This window comes from Chrysemys picta, unplaced genomic scaffold, assembly GCF_011386835.1.
Source record: "Chrysemys picta bellii isolate R12L10 unplaced genomic scaffold, ASM1138683v2 scaf770, whole genome shotgun sequence".
Lineage (NCBI taxonomy): Eukaryota > Metazoa > Chordata > Testudines > Emydidae > Chrysemys > Chrysemys picta.
In genome coordinates this window covers 12,242-29,603 of record NW_027053477.1, presented here as the reverse complement: position 1 = coordinate 29,603, position 17,362 = coordinate 12,242, and the positions used below count along the sequence as shown (strand labels likewise).

The 17,362-nt window shown below is 53.3% G+C and overlaps 1 long non-coding RNA gene across 1 annotated transcript; it reads right to left on the bottom strand.

The window, feature by feature from the left end:
- Positions 1-4,270: 4,270 nt before the first annotated feature.
- Positions 4,271-10,808, bottom strand: LOC135979332 (uncharacterized). Its single transcript, XR_010596663.1, has 3 exons — positions 9,368-10,808; positions 7,408-7,481; positions 4,271-5,521 (listed from the first exon to the last, which is right to left on the bottom strand). It is a non-coding gene; the product is annotated as an uncharacterized LOC135979332 (long non-coding RNA).
- Positions 10,809-17,362: the final 6,554 nt, after the last annotated feature.

The following is a 17,362-nucleotide window of genomic DNA, read 5'->3' as shown; positions in this document are numbered from 1 at the left end:
CTGGGCCCATGCTGTCATTTACCAAAGAGTCCTGGAGAGTTCACACCAGGTGGTCCAGTCCCCACAGCCATCCCCTCCTGCATTCCATGGCTCTCAGCATGGCAGTGAGGATCATATGCATACACAAGAGCCAGGCCCGGGCAAAGCAGCTAACTTTGGCAGGGCTGCTCAGAGGATTCAGGGGGCCTGGGGTATTCGGCGGCGGAGGGTCCCTGCCGCCGAAGACCCAGCACTTCGGCGTCAGGTCCCGGGGCGGAAGGACCCCCCCGCCGCGAGTCTTCAGGGCACTTCGGCGGCGGGTCCCGGAGTGGAAGAAGCTTCGGGGGCCCGGGCCCCGCGAGACTTTTCCAGGGCCCCCGGAGCGAGTGAAGGACCCCGCTCCAGGGGCCCCGAAAAACTCTCATGGGGGCCCCTGCGGGACCTGGGGCAAATTGCCCCACTTGCCCCCCCCCTCCCCCCCGCCGGGCAGCCCTGAACTTTGGGCCCATTCCTGCTCCAGCTGGACTCAGCAGCAAAGCTCCAATTGCTTTCAATGGCAGCAGGATCAGACCCGGTGGATTCACCCCCGCACCCCCCCCCCCGGCTCAATCCTCCAGGTACAGCCTTTCTCCGCTGACATTCCTTAGCCAAAATCCGCTCCTGCCCATGTTTTTAGACTAGAAATGTCTCCTACAACAGCACTTTAATGTACACTAATGTAGGAAACTGCACTGCCTGGCTTCCTGCCCCTCAGTCATCTAGGCCCTAACATTCAGAGCTGAGCTACATTTCCAAATATATTGATTTCAGTTACAACACAGAATGCAAAGTGTACAGTACTCACTTTATATTACCTTTGATTACAAATATTTGCATTGTAAACAGATAAAAGAGGTGTTGGGCGGAAAAATCACTAAGGGGGCTGGTGCTGACTGGGCAGGATGTGTTGGGAGGGAAATCCCAGAGGTGGGTTTTGCTGATTGGGCAGGAGGTGGTGGGCGGGGAAATCACTGAGGCAGCTCGTGCTGACAGGGTAGGAGGCGCAGGGCGGGAAAAGTCACTGAGGGGATTGGCGCTGACAGGGTAGGAGGGAAAGCCCAGAGGTGGGTTTCGCTGACTGGGTGGGAAGTGTTGGGCTAGAAAATCACTGACGGGGCTGGTGCTGACTAGGGAGGAAGGGCTGGGCGGGAAAGCCCTGAGGTGGGTTTTGCTGATTGGGCAGGAGGTGCTGGGCAGGAAAATCACTGAGGCAGCTCGCGCTGACAGGGTATGAGGCACAGGGCGGGAAAAGTCACTGAGGGGATTGGCGCTGACTGGGTAGGAGGTGTTGGGAGGGAAAGCCCAGAGGTGGGTTTCGCTGACTGGGTGGGAGGTGTTGGGCTGGAAAATCACTGAGGGGGCTCGTGCTGACTAGGTAGGAAGCGCTGGGCGGGAAAGCCCTGAGGTGGGTTTTGCTGATTGGGCAGGAGGTGCTGGGCAGGAAAATCACTGAGGCAGCTCGCGCTGACAGGGTACGAGGCACAGGGCGGGAAAAGTCACTGAGGGGATTGGCGCTGACTGGGTAGGAGGTGTTGGGAGGGAAAGCCCAGAGGTGGGTTTCGCTGACTGGGTGGGAGGTGTTGGGCTAGAAAATCACTGAGGGGGCTGGTGCTGACTAGGTAGGAAGCGCTGGGCGGGAAAGCCCTGAGGTGGGTTTTGCTGATTGGGCAGGAGGTGCTGGGCAGGAAAATCACTGAGGCAGCTCGCGCTGACAGGGTACGAGGCACAGGGCGGGAAAAGTCACTGAGGGGATTGGCGCTGACTGGGTAGGAGGTGTTGGGAGGGAAAGCCCAGAGGTGGGTTTCGCTGACTGGGTGGGAGGTGTTGGGCTAGAAAATCACTGAGGGGGCTGGTGCTGACTAGGTAGGAAGCGCTGGGCGGGAAAGCCCTGAGGTGGGTTTTGCTGATTGGGCAGGAGGTGCTGGGCAGGAAAATCACTGAGGCAGCTCGCGCTGACAGGGTATGAGGCACAGGGCGGGAAAAGTCACTGAGGGGATTGGCGCTGACTGGGTAGGAGGTGTTGGGAGGGAAAGCCCAGAGGTGGGTTTCGCTGACTGGGTGGGAGGTGTTGGGCTAGAAAATCACTGAGGGGGCTGGTGCTGACTAGGGAGGAAGGGCTGGGCGGGAAAGCCCTGAGGTGGGTTTTGCTGATTGGGCAGGAGGTGCTGGGCAGGAAAATCACTGAGGCAGCTCGTGCTGACAGGGTAGGAGGCGCAGGGCGGGAAAAGTCACTGAGGGGGTTGGCGCTGACTGGGTAGGAGGAGTTGGGAGGGAAAGCGCTGGATGGGAAAATCTTTCAGGGGCTGGCACTGACTGGGCAGGAGTGGGAAAATCACTGAGGTGGCTCGTGTTGAGTGGGTAGGAGGTGTTGGGAGAGAAAGCCCAGAGGTGGGTTTTGCTGACAGGGCAGGAGGTGTTGGGTGGGAAAAGTCAATGAGGGGGTTGGCGCTGACTGGGTAGGCAGTGTTGGGAGGGAAGCCCAGAGGTGTGTTTTGCTGATTGGGCAGGAGGTGCTGGGCAGAAAAATCACTGAGGCAGCTCCTGTTGATTGGGCAGAAGGCGATGGGTCAAAAACCACCGAAGCCAACCTCAAGGACTGGGCAGGAGGTAACCCTGTAGATGATACCCTTACTGGAGAAGAGACATGGAAAGGAAAGGAGAACAGACTGTACTACTGATATTACAAAAAGTACTCGGTAGGAAACTCCTAAAGCAGCTTGCACTCACTAGACAAATACTCCTAGGGGGCAAAGGTGTGTGCAGGCTTGAGCTTACCAAGAAAAAGACGCTAAGCAGGAAACCTCAAGCAGTTTGTGCCGACTAGGAAGAAGGTGCTGAGTTATCGTGAAAGCTCTCCTAACTTCTGAAACACACACGTGCTGAAAATTAGGAATTAGGGTAATTTCCATACGGGGAGATTACTTTGTAATCCTGATGTGTAAAGAGCCACACCTAAACAAGGGGAATCTTTTAGAACCTGTGGCTGAGAGATTCCCCATCCCCCTACCCCATCAGAAGGATTGAGGTTTTGTTTCTATTAGTCACAGTAAATTCCCCCAGAATGATTTCTACTTGGCTTTTTTGAGATTTGAAGTGAAATCTTACTTGGGACCTATCCCGGTCAGATGGAACATGGTGTGGCGAAGGGGCGGCTGTAAGGCGATGGCGGAGGCCGTGGAAAATTCGCCCCTTTTCTCAAAAAAGCCAAGAAATGGCCCAACCAAGCAAACGTCGCGAAGTCTGGAAATGAACAGGGCAGGCGGGGGTGACTGCTCTGTAATCAGGGTTCAGGTCGCTTTCCCTTTTCTCCTCTCTGCATCGGCCCTCTTCACGCCAAGGTCCAAAGTCAGCTCCCTCTAACTAGGGTCTGGGTCTTTCCCTGCCTTTCACAAGGTAACACTGCCATTTGGAAGATAGTTCTAGAAACCAGCCTCTTGAGAGGGTTCAGGGTTTGCCCTACTAGCTGTCCCGTGCCCTCCTCACTCACGCACTCAGCCAAGTCAAAGCCCTTGTCCTCTGCATCCACCTGGACCCGCCTTCTGCCTCAAGCTCTCCTGCGCTCTGAAAGAGATCGGTGCCGAAAAGTAGGCATTAGGGTAATTTCCGGCAGGGCCGAGTACCTTGCCAATGTCATCTGAATCTACCTTGTACAGGTGCTCTCTACTGAGCCACACCTAACCCGCTTCACCTCTCTCTTTCTAGCAACTCAAAGGACAAAATGGACAAGACGACACAAGCACCAAAGAAACTGCAGGAAAAGGGAAGAAAAAGCCACGGCCAACGGCTGCACACACCGCACCCCTGTACCGAGGGATCGGGTTCGACACTTCTCCTCACAGGCTTAATCCCCCTTCAGCTGCCCGGTAAAAGGACCTCCCTGTAAACAAGGATCAAGGTCCATTCCTTGCCAACCAAAATGCTTTATGGGTCCCTTCCATAGCTGAGGAGGAGCGAGCCCCCTTTAAAACGGGTTGAGGTCTCTGTGAGTTTGAGCTCCTTAGGACCTAGCCTTTAAAATGCCCCGGGCCGTTGACCTCTCCCTGTCAGAAGGGTGCAGGTCTCCCCTTTCTAACTCCTCTTGGGCCGTTGGCACTCGCTGGACAACGAGACCACCCACTTCCGAGGGAACGGAGGTCTCTCCTTTACAGCGCTTTTCGCTCTGGCCCATTGGAAGGCCCCTGGCTTAAGGACCACCCTGTAAGGAGGGTTTCGGTCTCCTTTGCCATGCAAATTAAGCCACAGGTCACTTTGACACGCCTGGTAAAATGACTGCCCTGTAACCAGGGTGTAAGGTCTTATACCTCTCACGCTTAAGCTAGGGGAGCCTTTCTGTGCCTGTGGCTTAGCGACTCCCCCCGACCCTCCACCACTTGAGAAGAGTTGAACTTCTGTTTCTCTTAGTCACAGTAAATTCCCACAGAATGATTTCTACTTGGCTTTTTTGAGATTTGAAGTGAAATCTTATTTGGGACCTATCCCGGTCAGATGGAACATGGTGTGGCGAAGGCGCGGCTGTAAGGGGATGGCGGAGGCCGTGGAAAATTTGCCCCTTTTCTCAAAAAAGCCAAGAAATGGCCCAACCAAGCAAACGTCACAAAGTCTGGAAATGAACAGGGGAGGTGGGGGGCTCCTTTCGGACCCTCACTTCCGTGTAATCCTTCCTCAAGTCCTTTTGCCCTGCCCAATTTACACCGCTCAACCAACCACAACTTTCCCCTTTGTTTTCTTGTGCACAAGAAAGAACACTGTCGGACTGACGAGCGTTAGCTGTAGGGATTCGGACAGCTCCGTTTGTTGTGTCCGAATTCCTGGCCTTGTGTCTCTTTGGTGATAAAGAGAGGAGATTCCTCGGGCTACGTTGGAAGAGATTGAGGTGGCGGTCCTTTCTGAAATGTGTTCATGTTGAGATGTTGTAGGTAGATGCGGTGGTATTCAGAGCCGGCACGTGGGTGCACCTAACCCTACTAACAGGACCGCGTCACAAGTAAAAGGGGTCTTTTCTGGTAAAGGTAGGGGGCACAAAGTTGTCATTTTCTTGGTGGGGTAGGAGGTAAGTCGGGAAGGGTGTCGCTGAGGGACGGAGGATTGATTGGAAAGGGGACACGCAGCAGGATCCCTCCCTTACCTGTTCATTTCCAGATCTTTTCACATTGGGGACTCCCCCCGCCCCCACCGTGTAAAGGAGGTGTATTTTTACTAAAGAAAAGGTGACTGCCCTGTAATCAGGGTTCAGGTCGCTTTCCCTTTTCTCCTCTCTGCATCGGCCCTCTTCACGCCAAGGTCCAAAGTCAGCTCCCTCTAACTAGGGTCTGGGTCTTTCCCTGCCTTTCACAAGGTAACACTGCCATTTGGAAGATAGTTCTAGAAACCAGCCTCTTGAGAGGGTTCAGGGTTTGCCCTACTAGCTGTCCCGTGCCCTCCTCACTCATGCACTCAGCCAAGTCAAAGCCCGCGTCCTCTGCATCCACCTGGACCCGCCTTCTGCCGCAAGCTCTCCTGCGCTCTGAAAGAGATCGGTGCCGAAAAGTAGGAATTAGGGTAATTTCCGGCAGGGCCGAGTACCTTGCCAATGTCATCTGAATCTACCTTGTACACGTGCTCTCTACTGAGCCACAGCTAACCCGCTTCACCTCTCTCTTTCTAGCAACTCAAAGGACAAAATGGACAAGACGACACAAGCACCAAAGAAAATGCAGGAAAAGGGAAGAAAAAGCCACGGCCAACGGCTGCACACACCGCACACACAGCACACACCGCACCCCTGTACCGAGGGATCGGGTTCGACACTTCTCCTCACAGGCTTAATCCCCCTTCAGCTGCCCGGTAAAAGGACCTCCCTGTAAACAAGGATCACGGTCCATTCCTTGCCAACCAAAATGCTTTATGGGTCCCTTCCATAGCTGAGGAGGAGCGAGCCCCCTTTAAAACGGGTTGAGGTCTCTGTGAGTTTGAGCTCCTTAGGACCTAGCCTTTAAAATGCCCCGGGCCGTTGACCTCTCCCTGTCAGAAGGGTGCAGGTCTCCCCTTTCTAACTCCTCTTGGGCCGTTGGCACTTGCTGGGCAACGAGACCACCCACTTCCGAGGGAACGGAGGTCTCTCCTTTACAGCGCTTTTCGCTCTGGCCCATTGGAAGGCCCCTGGCTTAAGGACCACCCTGTAAGGAGGGTTTCGGTCTCCTTTGCCACGCAAATTAAGCCACAGGTCACTTTGACACGCCCGGCAAAATGCCTGCCCTGTAACCAGGGTGTAAGGTCTTATACCTCTCACGCTTAAGCTAGGGGAGCCTTTCTGTGCCTGTGGCTTAGCGACTCCCCCCGACCCTCCACCACTTGAGAAGAGTTGAACTTCTGTTTCTCTTAGTCACAGTAAATTCCCACAGAATGATTTCTACTTGGCTTTTTTGAGATTTGAAGTGAAATCTTATTTGGGACCTATCCCGGTCAGATGGAACATGGTGTGGCGAAGGAGCGGCGGTAAGGGGATGGCGGAGGCCGTGGAAAATTCGCCCCTTTTCTCAAAAAAGCCAAGAAATGGCCCAACCAAGCAAACGTCACAAAGTCTGGAAATGAACAGGAGAGGTGGGGGGCTCCTTTCGGACCCTCACTTCCGTGTAATCCTTCCTCAAGTCCTTTTGCCCTGCCCAATTTACACCGCTCAACCAACCACAACTTTCCCCTTTGTTTTCTTGTGCACAAGAAAGAACACTGTCGGACTGACGAGCGTCAGCTGTAGGGATTCGGACAGCTCCGTTAGTTGTGTCCGAATTCCTGGCCTTGTGTCTCTTTGGTGATAAAGAGAGGAGATTCCTCGGGCTACGTTGGAAGAGATTGAGGTGGCGGTCCTTTCTGAAATGTGTTCATGTTGAGATGTTGTAGGTAGATGCGGTGGTATTCAGAGCCGGCACGTGGGTGCACCTAACCTTACTAACAGGACCGCGTCACAAGTAAGAAGGGTCTTTTCTGGTAAAGGTAGGGGGCACAAAGTTGTCATTTTCTTGGTGGGGTAGGAGGTAAGTCGGGAAGGGTGTCGCTGAGGGACGGAGGATTGATTGGAAAGGGGACACGCAGCAGGATCCCTCCCTTACCTGTTCATTTCCAGATCTTTTCACGTTGGGGACTCCCCCTGCCCCCACCGTGTAAAGGAGGTGTATTTTTACTAAAGAAAAGGTGACTGCCCTGTAATCAGGGTTCAGGTCGCTTTCCCTTTTCTCCTCTCTGCATCGGCCCTCTTCACGCCAAGGTCCAAAGTCAGCTCCCTCTAACTAGGGTGTGGGCCTTTCCCTGCCTTTCACAAGGTAACACTGCCATTTGGAAGATAGTTCTAGAAACCAGCCTCTTGAGAGGGTTCAGGGTTTGCCCTACTAGCTGTCCCGTGCCCTCCTCACTCACGCACTCAGCCAAGTCAAAGCCCGCGTCCTCTGCATCCACCTGGACCCGCCTTCTGCCGCAAGCTCTCCTGCGCTCTGAAAGAGATCGGTGCCGAAAAGTAGGAATTAGGGTAATTTCCGGCAGGGCCGAGTACCTTGCCAATGTCATCTGAATCTACCTTGTACACGTGCTCTCTACTGAGCCACAGCTAACCCGCTTCACCTCTCTCTTTCTAGCAACTCAAAGGACAAAATGGACAAGACGACACAAGCACCAAAGAAACTGCAGGAAAAGGGAAGAAAAAGCCACGGCCAACGGCTGCACACACCGCACACACAGCACACACCGCACCCCTGTACCGAGGGATCGGGTTCGACACTTCTCCTCACAGGCTTAATCCCCCTTCAGGTGCCCGGTAAAAGGACCTCCCTGTAAACAAGGATCACGGTCCATTCCTTGCCAACCAAAATGCTTTATGGGTCCCTTCCATAGCTGAGGCGGAGCGAACCCCCTTTAAAAAGGGTTGAGGTCTCTGTGGGTTTGAGCTCCTTAGGACCTAGCCTTTAAAATGCCCCGGGCCGTTGACCTCTCCCTGTCAGAAGGGTGCAGGTCTCCCCTTTCTAACTCCTCTTGGGCCGTTGGCACTCGCTGGGCAACGAGACCACCCACTTCCGAGGGAACGTAGGTCTCTCCTTTACAGCGCTTTTCGCTCTGGCCCATTGGAAGGCCCCTGGCTTAAGGACCACCCTGTAAGGAGGGTTTCGGTCTCCTTTGCCATGCAAATTAAGCCACAGGTCACTTTGACACGCCCGGCAAAATGACTGCCCTGTAACCAGGGTGTAAGGTCTTATACCTCTCACGCTTAAGCTAGGGGAGCCTTTCTGTGCCTGTGGCTTAGCGACTCCCCCGGACCCTCCACCACTTGAGAAGGGTTGAACTTCTGTTTCTCTTAGTCACAGTAAATTCCCACAGAATGATTTCTACTTGGCTTTTTAGAGATTTGAAGTGAAATCTTACTTGGGACCTATCCCGGTCAGATGGAACATGGTGTGGCGAAGGGGCGGCTGTAAGGGGATGGCGGAGGCCGTGGAAAATTCGCCCCTTTTCTCAAAAAAGCCAAGAAATGGCCCAACCAAGCAAACGTCACAAAGTCTGGAAATGAACAGGGGAGGTGGGGGGCTCCTTTCGGACCCTCACTTCCATGTAATCCTTCCTCAAGTCCTTTTGCCCTGCCCAATTTACACCGCTCAACCAACCACAACTTTCCCCTTTGTTTTCTTGTGCACAAGAAAGAACACTGTCGGACTGACGAGCGTCAGCTGTAGGGATTCGGACAGCTCCGTTAGTTGTGTCCGAATTCCTGGCCTTGTGTCTCTTTGGTGATAAAGAGAGGAGATTCCTCGGGCTACGTTGGAAGAGATTGAGGTGGCGGTCCTTTCTGAAATGTGTTCATGTTGAGATGTTGTAGGTAGATGCGGTGGTATTCAGAGCCGGCACGTGGGTGCACCTAACCTTACTAACAGGACCGCGTCACAAGTAAGAAGGGTCTTTTCTGGTAAAGGTAGGGGGCACAAAGTTGTCATTTTCTTGGTGGGGTAGGAGGTAAGTCGGGAAGGGTGTCGCTGAGGGACGGAGGATTGATTGGAAAGGGGACACGCAGCAGGATCCCTCCCTTACCTGTTCATTTCCAGATCTTTTCACGTTGGGGACTCCCCCCGCCCCCATCGTGTAAAGGAGGTGTATTTTTACTAAAGAAAAGGTGACTGCCCTGTAATCAGGGTTCAGGTCGCTTTCCCTTTTCTCCTCTCTGCATCGGCCCTCTTCACGCCAAGGTCCAAAGTCAGCTCCCTCTAACTAGGGTGTGGGCCTTTCCCTGCCTTTCACAAGGTAACACTGCCATTTGGAAGATAGTTCTAGAAACCAGCCTCTTGAGAGGGTTCAGGGTTTGCCCTACTAGCTGTCCCGTGCCCTCCTCACTCACGCACTCAGCCAAGTCAAAGCCCGCGTCCTCTGCATCCACCTGGACCCGCCTTCTGCCGCAAGCTCTCCTGCGCTCTGAAAGAGATCGGTGCCGAAAAGTAGGAATTAGGGTAATTTCCGGCAGGGCCGAGTACCTTGCCAATGTCATCTGAATCTACCTTGTACACGTGCTCTCTACTGAGCCACAGCTAACCCGCTTCACCTCTCTCTTTCTAGCAACTCAAAGGACAAAATGGACAAGACGACACAAGCACCAAAGAAAATGCAGGAAAAGGGAAGAAAAAGCCACGGCCAACGGCTGCACACACCGCACACACAGCACACACCGCACCCCTGTACCGAGGGATCGGGTTCGACACTTCTCCTCACAGGCTTAATCCCCCTTCAGCTGCCCGGTAAAAGGACCTCCCTGTAAACAAGGATCACGGTCCATTCCTTGCCAACCAAAATGCTTTATGGGTCCCTTCCATAGCTGAGGAGGAGCGAGCCCCCTTTAAAACGGGTTGAGGTCTCTGTGAGTTTGAGCTCCTTAGGACCTAGCCTTTAAAATGCCCCGGGCCGTTGACCTCTCCCTGTCAGAAGGGTGCAGGTCTCCCCTTTCTAACTCCTCTTGGGCCGTTGGCACTTGCTGGGCAACGAGACCACCCACTTCCGAGGGAACGGAGGTCTCTCCTTTACAGCGCTTTTCGCTCTGGCCCATTGGAAGGCCCCTGGCTTAAGGACCACCCTGTAAGGAGGGTTTCGGTCTCCTTTGCCACGCAAATTAAGCCACAGGTCACTTTGACACGCCCGGCAAAATGCCTGCCCTGTAACCAGGGTGTAAGGTCTTATACCTCTCACGCTTAAGCTAGGGGAGCCTTTCTGTGCCTGTGGCTTAGCGACTCCCCCCGACCCTCCACCACTTGAGAAGAGTTGAACTTCTGTTTCTCTTAGTCACAGTAAATTCCCACAGAATGATTTCTACTTGGCTTTTTTGAGATTTGAAGTGAAATCTTATTTGGGACCTATCCCGGTCAGATGGAACATGGTGTGGCGAAGGAGCGGCGGTAAGGGGATGGCGGAGGCCGTGGAAAATTCGCCCCTTTTCTCAAAAAAGCCAAGAAATGGCCCAACCAAGCAAACGTCACAAAGTCTGGAAATGAACAGGAGAGGTGGGGGGCTCCTTTCGGACCCTCACTTCCGTGTAATCCTTCCTCAAGTCCTTTTGCCCTGCCCAATTTACACCGCTCAACCAACCACAACTTTCCCCTTTGTTTTCTTGTGCACAAGAAAGAACACTGTCGGACTGACGAGCGTCAGCTGTAGGGATTCGGACAGCTCCGTTAGTTGTGTCCGAATTCCTGGCCTTGTGTCTCTTTGGTGATAAAGAGAGGAGATTCCTCGGGCTACGTTGGAAGAGATTGAGGTGGCGGTCCTTTCTGAAATGTGTTCATGTTGAGATGTTGTAGGTAGATGCGGTGGTATTCAGAGCCGGCACGTGGGTGCACCTAACCTTACTAACAGGACCGCGTCACAAGTAAGAAGGGTCTTTTCTGGTAAAGGTAGGGGGCACAAAGTTGTCATTTTCTTGGTGGGGTAGGAGGTAAGTCGGGAAGGGTGTCGCTGAGGGACGGAGGATTGATTGGAAAGGGGACACGCAGCAGGATCCCTCCCTTACCTGTTCATTTCCAGATCTTTTCACGTTGGGGACTCCCCCTGCCCCCACCGTGTAAAGGAGGTGTATTTTTACTAAAGAAAAGGTGACTGCCCTGTAATCAGGGTTCAGGTCGCTTTCCCTTTTCTCCTCTCTGCATCGGCCCTCTTCACGCCAAGGTCCAAAGTCAGCTCCCTCTAACTAGGGTGTGGGCCTTTCCCTGCCTTTCACAAGGTAACACTGCCATTTGGAAGATAGTTCTAGAAACCAGCCTCTTGAGAGGGTTCAGGGTTTGCCCTACTAGCTGTCCCGTGCCCTCCTCACTCACGCACTCAGCCAAGTCAAAGCCCGCGTCCTCTGCATCCACCTGGACCCGCCTTCTGCCGCAAGCTCTCCTGCGCTCTGAAAGAGATCGGTGCCGAAAAGTAGGAATTAGGGTAATTTCCGGCAGGGCCGAGTACCTTGCCAATGTCATCTGAATCTACCTTGTACACGTGCTCTCTACTGAGCCACAGCTAACCCGCTTCACCTCTCTCTTTCTAGCAACTCAAAGGACAAAATGGACAAGACGACACAAGCACCAAAGAAAATGCAGGAAAAGGGAAGAAAAAGCCACGGCCAACGGCTGCACACACCGCACACACAGCACACACCGCACCCCTGTACCGAGGGATCGGGTTCGACACTTCTCCTCACAGGCTTAATCCCCCTTCAGCTGCCCGGTAAAAGGACCTCCCTGTAAACAAGGATCACGGTCCATTCCTTGCCAACCAAAATGCTTTATGGGTCCCTTCCATAGCTGAGGAGGAGCGAGCCCCCTTTAAAACGGGTTGAGGTCTCTGTGAGTTTGAGCTCCTTAGGACCTAGCCTTTAAAATGCCCCGGGCCGTTGACCTCTCCCTGTCAGAAGGGTGCAGGTCTCCCCTTTCTAACTCCTCTTGGGCCGTTGGCACTTGCTGGGCAACGAGACCACCCACTTCCGAGGGAACGGAGGTCTCTCCTTTACAGCGCTTTTCGCTCTGGCCCATTGGAAGGCCCCTGGCTTAAGGACCACCCTGTAAGGAGGGTTTCGGTCTCCTTTGCCACGCAAATTAAGCCACAGGTCACTTTGACACGCCCGGCAAAATGCCTGCCCTGTAACCAGGGTGTAAGGTCTTATACCTCTCACGCTTAAGCTAGGGGAGCCTTTCTGTGCCTGTGGCTTAGCGACTCCCCCCGACCCTCCACCACTTGAGAAGAGTTGAACTTCTGTTTCTCTTAGTCACAGTAAATTCCCACAGAATGATTTCTACTTGGCTTTTTTGAGATTTGAAGTGAAATCTTATTTGGGACCTATCCCGGTCAGATGGAACATGGTGTGGCGAAGGAGCGGCGGTAAGGGGATGGCGGAGGCCGTGGAAAATTCGCCCCTTTTCTCAAAAAAGCCAAGAAATGGCCCAACCAAGCAAACGTCACAAAGTCTGGAAATGAACAGGAGAGGTGGGGGGCTCCTTTCGGACCCTCACTTCCGTGTAATCCTTCCTCAAGTCCTTTTGCCCTGCCCAATTTACACCGCTCAACCAACCACAACTTTCCCCTTTGTTTTCTTGTGCACAAGAAAGAACACTGTCGGACTGACGAGCGTCAGCTGTAGGGATTCGGACAGCTCCGTTAGTTGTGTCCGAATTCCTGGCCTTGTGTCTCTTTGGTGATAAAGAGAGGAGATTCCTCGGGCTACGTTGGAAGAGATTGAGGTGGCGGTCCTTTCTGAAATGTGTTCATGTTGAGATGTTGTAGGTAGATGCGGTGGTATTCAGAGCCGGCACGTGGGTGCACCTAACCTTACTAACAGGACCGCGTCACAAGTAAGAAGGGTCTTTTCTGGTAAAGGTAGGGGGCACAAAGTTGTCATTTTCTTGGTGGGGTAGGAGGTAAGTCGGGAAGGGTGTCGCTGAGGGACGGAGGATTGATTGGAAAGGGGACACGCAGCAGGATCCCTCCCTTACCTGTTCATTTCCAGATCTTTTCACGTTGGGGACTCCCCCTGCCCCCACCGTGTAAAGGAGGTGTATTTTTACTAAAGAAAAGGTGACTGCCCTGTAATCAGGGTTCAGGTCGCTTTCCCTTTTCTCCTCTCTGCATCGGCCCTCTTCACGCCAAGGTCCAAAGTCAGCTCCCTCTAACTAGGGTGTGGGCCTTTCCCTGCCTTTCACAAGGTAACACTGCCATTTGGAAGATAGTTCTAGAAACCAGCCTCTTGAGAGGGTTCAGGGTTTGCCCTACTAGCTGTCCCGTGCCCTCCTCACTCACGCACTCAGCCAAGTCAAAGCCCGCGTCCTCTGCATCCACCTGGACCCGCCTTCTGCCGCAAGCTCTCCTGCGCTCTGAAAGAGATCGGTGCCGAAAAGTAGGAATTAGGGTAATTTCCGGCAGGGCCGAGTACCTTGCCAATGTCATCTGAATCTACCTTGTACACGTGCTCTCTACTGAGCCACAGCTAACCCGCTTCACCTCTCTCTTTCTAGCAACTCAAAGGACAAAATGGACAAGACGACACAAGCACCAAAGAAAATGCAGGAAAAGGGAAGAAAAAGCCACGGCCAACGGCTGCACACACCGCACACACAGCACACACCGCACCCCTGTACCGAGGGATCGGGTTCGACACTTCTCCTCACAGGCTTAATCCCCCTTCAGCTGCCCGGTAAAAGGACCTCCCTGTAAACAAGGATCACGGTCCATTCCTTGCCAACCAAAATGCTTTATGGGTCCCTTCCATAGCTGAGGAGGAGCGAGCCCCCTTTAAAACGGGTTGAGGTCTCTGTGAGTTTGAGCTCCTTAGGACCTAGCCTTTAAAATGCCCCGGGCCGTTGACCTCTCCCTGTCAGAAGGGTGCAGGTCTCCCCTTTCTAACTCCTCTTGGGCCGTTGGCACTTGCTGGGCAACGAGACCACCCACTTCCGAGGGAACGGAGGTCTCTCCTTTACAGCGCTTTTCGCTCTGGCCCATTGGAAGGCCCCTGGCTTAAGGACCACCCTGTAAGGAGGGTTTCGGTCTCCTTTGCCACGCAAATTAAGCCACAGGTCACTTTGACACGCCCGGCAAAATGCCTGCCCTGTAACCAGGGTGTAAGGTCTTATACCTCTCACGCTTAAGCTAGGGGAGCCTTTCTGTGCCTGTGGCTTAGCGACTCCCCCCGACCCTCCACCACTTGAGAAGAGTTGAACTTCTGTTTCTCTTAGTCACAGTAAATTCCCACAGAATGATTTCTACTTGGCTTTTTTGAGATTTGAAGTGAAATCTTATTTGGGACCTATCCCGGTCAGATGGAACATGGTGTGGCGAAGGAGCGGCGGTAAGGGGATGGCGGAGGCCGTGGAAAATTCGCCCCTTTTCTCAAAAAAGCCAAGAAATGGCCCAACCAAGCAAACGTCACAAAGTCTGGAAATGAACAGGAGAGGTGGGGGGCTCCTTTCGGACCCTCACTTCCGTGTAATCCTTCCTCAAGTCCTTTTGCCCTGCCCAATTTACACCGCTCAACCAACCACAACTTTCCCCTTTGTTTTCTTGTGCACAAGAAAGAACACTGTCGGACTGACGAGCGTCAGCTGTAGGGATTCGGACAGCTCCGTTAGTTGTGTCCGAATTCCTGGCCTTGTGTCTCTTTGGTGATAAAGAGAGGAGATTCCTCGGGCTACGTTGGAAGAGATTGAGGTGGCGGTCCTTTCTGAAATGTGTTCATGTTGAGATGTTGTAGGTAGATGCGGTGGTATTCAGAGCCGGCACGTGGGTGCACCTAACCTTACTAACAGGACCGCGTCACAAGTAAGAAGGGTCTTTTCTGGTAAAGGTAGGGGGCACAAAGTTGTCATTTTCTTGGTGGGGTAGGAGGTAAGTCGGGAAGGGTGTCGCTGAGGGACGGAGGATTGATTGGAAAGGGGACACGCAGCAGGATCCCTCCCTTACCTGTTCATTTCCAGATCTTTTCACGTTGGGGACTCCCCCTGCCCCCACCGTGTAAAGGAGGTGTATTTTTACTAAAGAAAAGGTGACTGCCCTGTAATCAGGGTTCAGGTCGCTTTCCCTTTTCTCCTCTCTGCATCGGCCCTCTTCACGCCAAGGTCCAAAGTCAGCTCCCTCTAACTAGGGTGTGGGCCTTTCCCTGCCTTTCACAAGGTAACACTGCCATTTGGAAGATAGTTCTAGAAACCAGCCTCTTGAGAGGGTTCAGGGTTTGCCCTACTAGCTGTCCCGTGCCCTCCTCACTCACGCACTCAGCCAAGTCAAAGCCCGCGTCCTCTGCATCCACCTGGACCCGCCTTCTGCCGCAAGCTCTCCTGCGCTCTGAAAGAGATCGGTGCCGAAAAGTAGGAATTAGGGTAATTTCCGGCAGGGCCGAGTACCTTGCCAATGTCATCTGAATCTACCTTGTACACGTGCTCTCTACTGAGCCACAGCTAACCCGCTTCACCTCTCTCTTTCTAGCAACTCAAAGGACAAAATGGACAAGACGACACAAGCACCAAAGAAAATGCAGGAAAAGGGAAGAAAAAGCCACGGCCAACGGCTGCACACACCGCACACACAGCACACACCGCACCCCTGTACCGAGGGATCGGGTTCGACACTTCTCCTCACAGGCTTAATCCCCCTTCAGCTGCCCGGTAAAAGGACCTCCCTGTAAACAAGGATCACGGTCCATTCCTTGCCAACCAAAATGCTTTATGGGTCCCTTCCATAGCTGAGGAGGAGCGAGCCCCCTTTAAAACGGGTTGAGGTCTCTGTGAGTTTGAGCTCCTTAGGACCTAGCCTTTAAAATGCCCCGGGCCGTTGACCTCTCCCTGTCAGAAGGGTGCAGGTCTCCCCTTTCTAACTCCTCTTGGGCCGTTGGCACTTGCTGGGCAACGAGACCACCCACTTCCGAGGGAACGGAGGTCTCTCCTTTACAGCGCTTTTCGCTCTGGCCCATTGGAAGGCCCCTGGCTTAAGGACCACCCTGTAAGGAGGGTTTCGGTCTCCTTTGCCACGCAAATTAAGCCACAGGTCACTTTGACACGCCCGGCAAAATGCCTGCCCTGTAACCAGGGTGTAAGGTCTTATACCTCTCACGCTTAAGCTAGGGGAGCCTTTCTGTGCCTGTGGCTTAGCGACTCCCCCCGACCCTCCACCACTTGAGAAGAGTTGAACTTCTGTTTCTCTTAGTCACAGTAAATTCCCACAGAATGATTTCTACTTGGCTTTTTTGAGATTTGAAGTGAAATCTTATTTGGGACCTATCCCGGTCAGATGGAACATGGTGTGGCGAAGGAGCGGCGGTAAGGGGATGGCGGAGGCCGTGGAAAATTCGCCCCTTTTCTCAAAAAAGCCAAGAAATGGCCCAACCAAGCAAACGTCACAAAGTCTGGAAATGAACAGGAGAGGTGGGGGGCTCCTTTCGGACCCTCACTTCCGTGTAATCCTTCCTCAAGTCCTTTTGCCCTGCCCAATTTACACCGCTCAACCAACCACAACTTTCCCCTTTGTTTTCTTGTGCACAAGAAAGAACACTGTCGGACTGACGAGCGTCAGCTGTAGGGATTCGGACAGCTCCGTTAGTTGTGTCCGAATTCCTGGCCTTGTGTCTCTTTGGTGATAAAGAGAGGAGATTCCTCGGGCTACGTTGGAAGAGATTGAGGTGGCGGTCCTTTCTGAAATGTGTTCATGTTGAGATGTTGTAGGTAGATGCGGTGGTATTCAGAGCCGGCACGTGGGTGCACCTAACCTTACTAACAGGACCGCGTCACAAGTAAGAAGGGTCTTTTCTGGTAAAGGTAGGGGGCACAAAGTTGTCATTTTCTTGGTGGGGTAGGAGGTAAGTCGGGAAGGGTGTCGCTGAGGGACGGAGGATTGATTGGAAAGGGGACACGCAGCAGGATCCCTCCCTTACCTGTTCATTTCCAGATCTTTTCACGTTGGGGACTCCCCCTGCCCCCACCGTGTAAAGGAGGTGTATTTTTACTAAAGAAAAGGTGACTGCCCTGTAATCAGGGTTCAGGTCGCTTTCCCTTTTCTCCTCTCTGCATCGGCCCTCTTCACGCCAAGGTCCAAAGTCAGCTCCCTCTAACTAGGGTGTGGGCCTTTCCCTGCCTTTCACAAGGTAACACTGCCATTTGGAAGATAGTTCTAGAAACCAGCCTCTTGAGAGGGTTCAGGGTTTGCCCTACTAGCTGTCCCGTGCCCTCCTCACTCACGCACTCAGCCAAGTCAAAGCCCGCGTCCTCTGCATCCACCTGGACCCGCCTTCTGCCGCAAGCTCTCCTGCGCTCTGAAAGAGATCGGTGCCGAAAAGTAGGAATTAGGGTAATTTCCGGCAGGGCCGAGTACCTTGCCAATGTCATCTGAATCT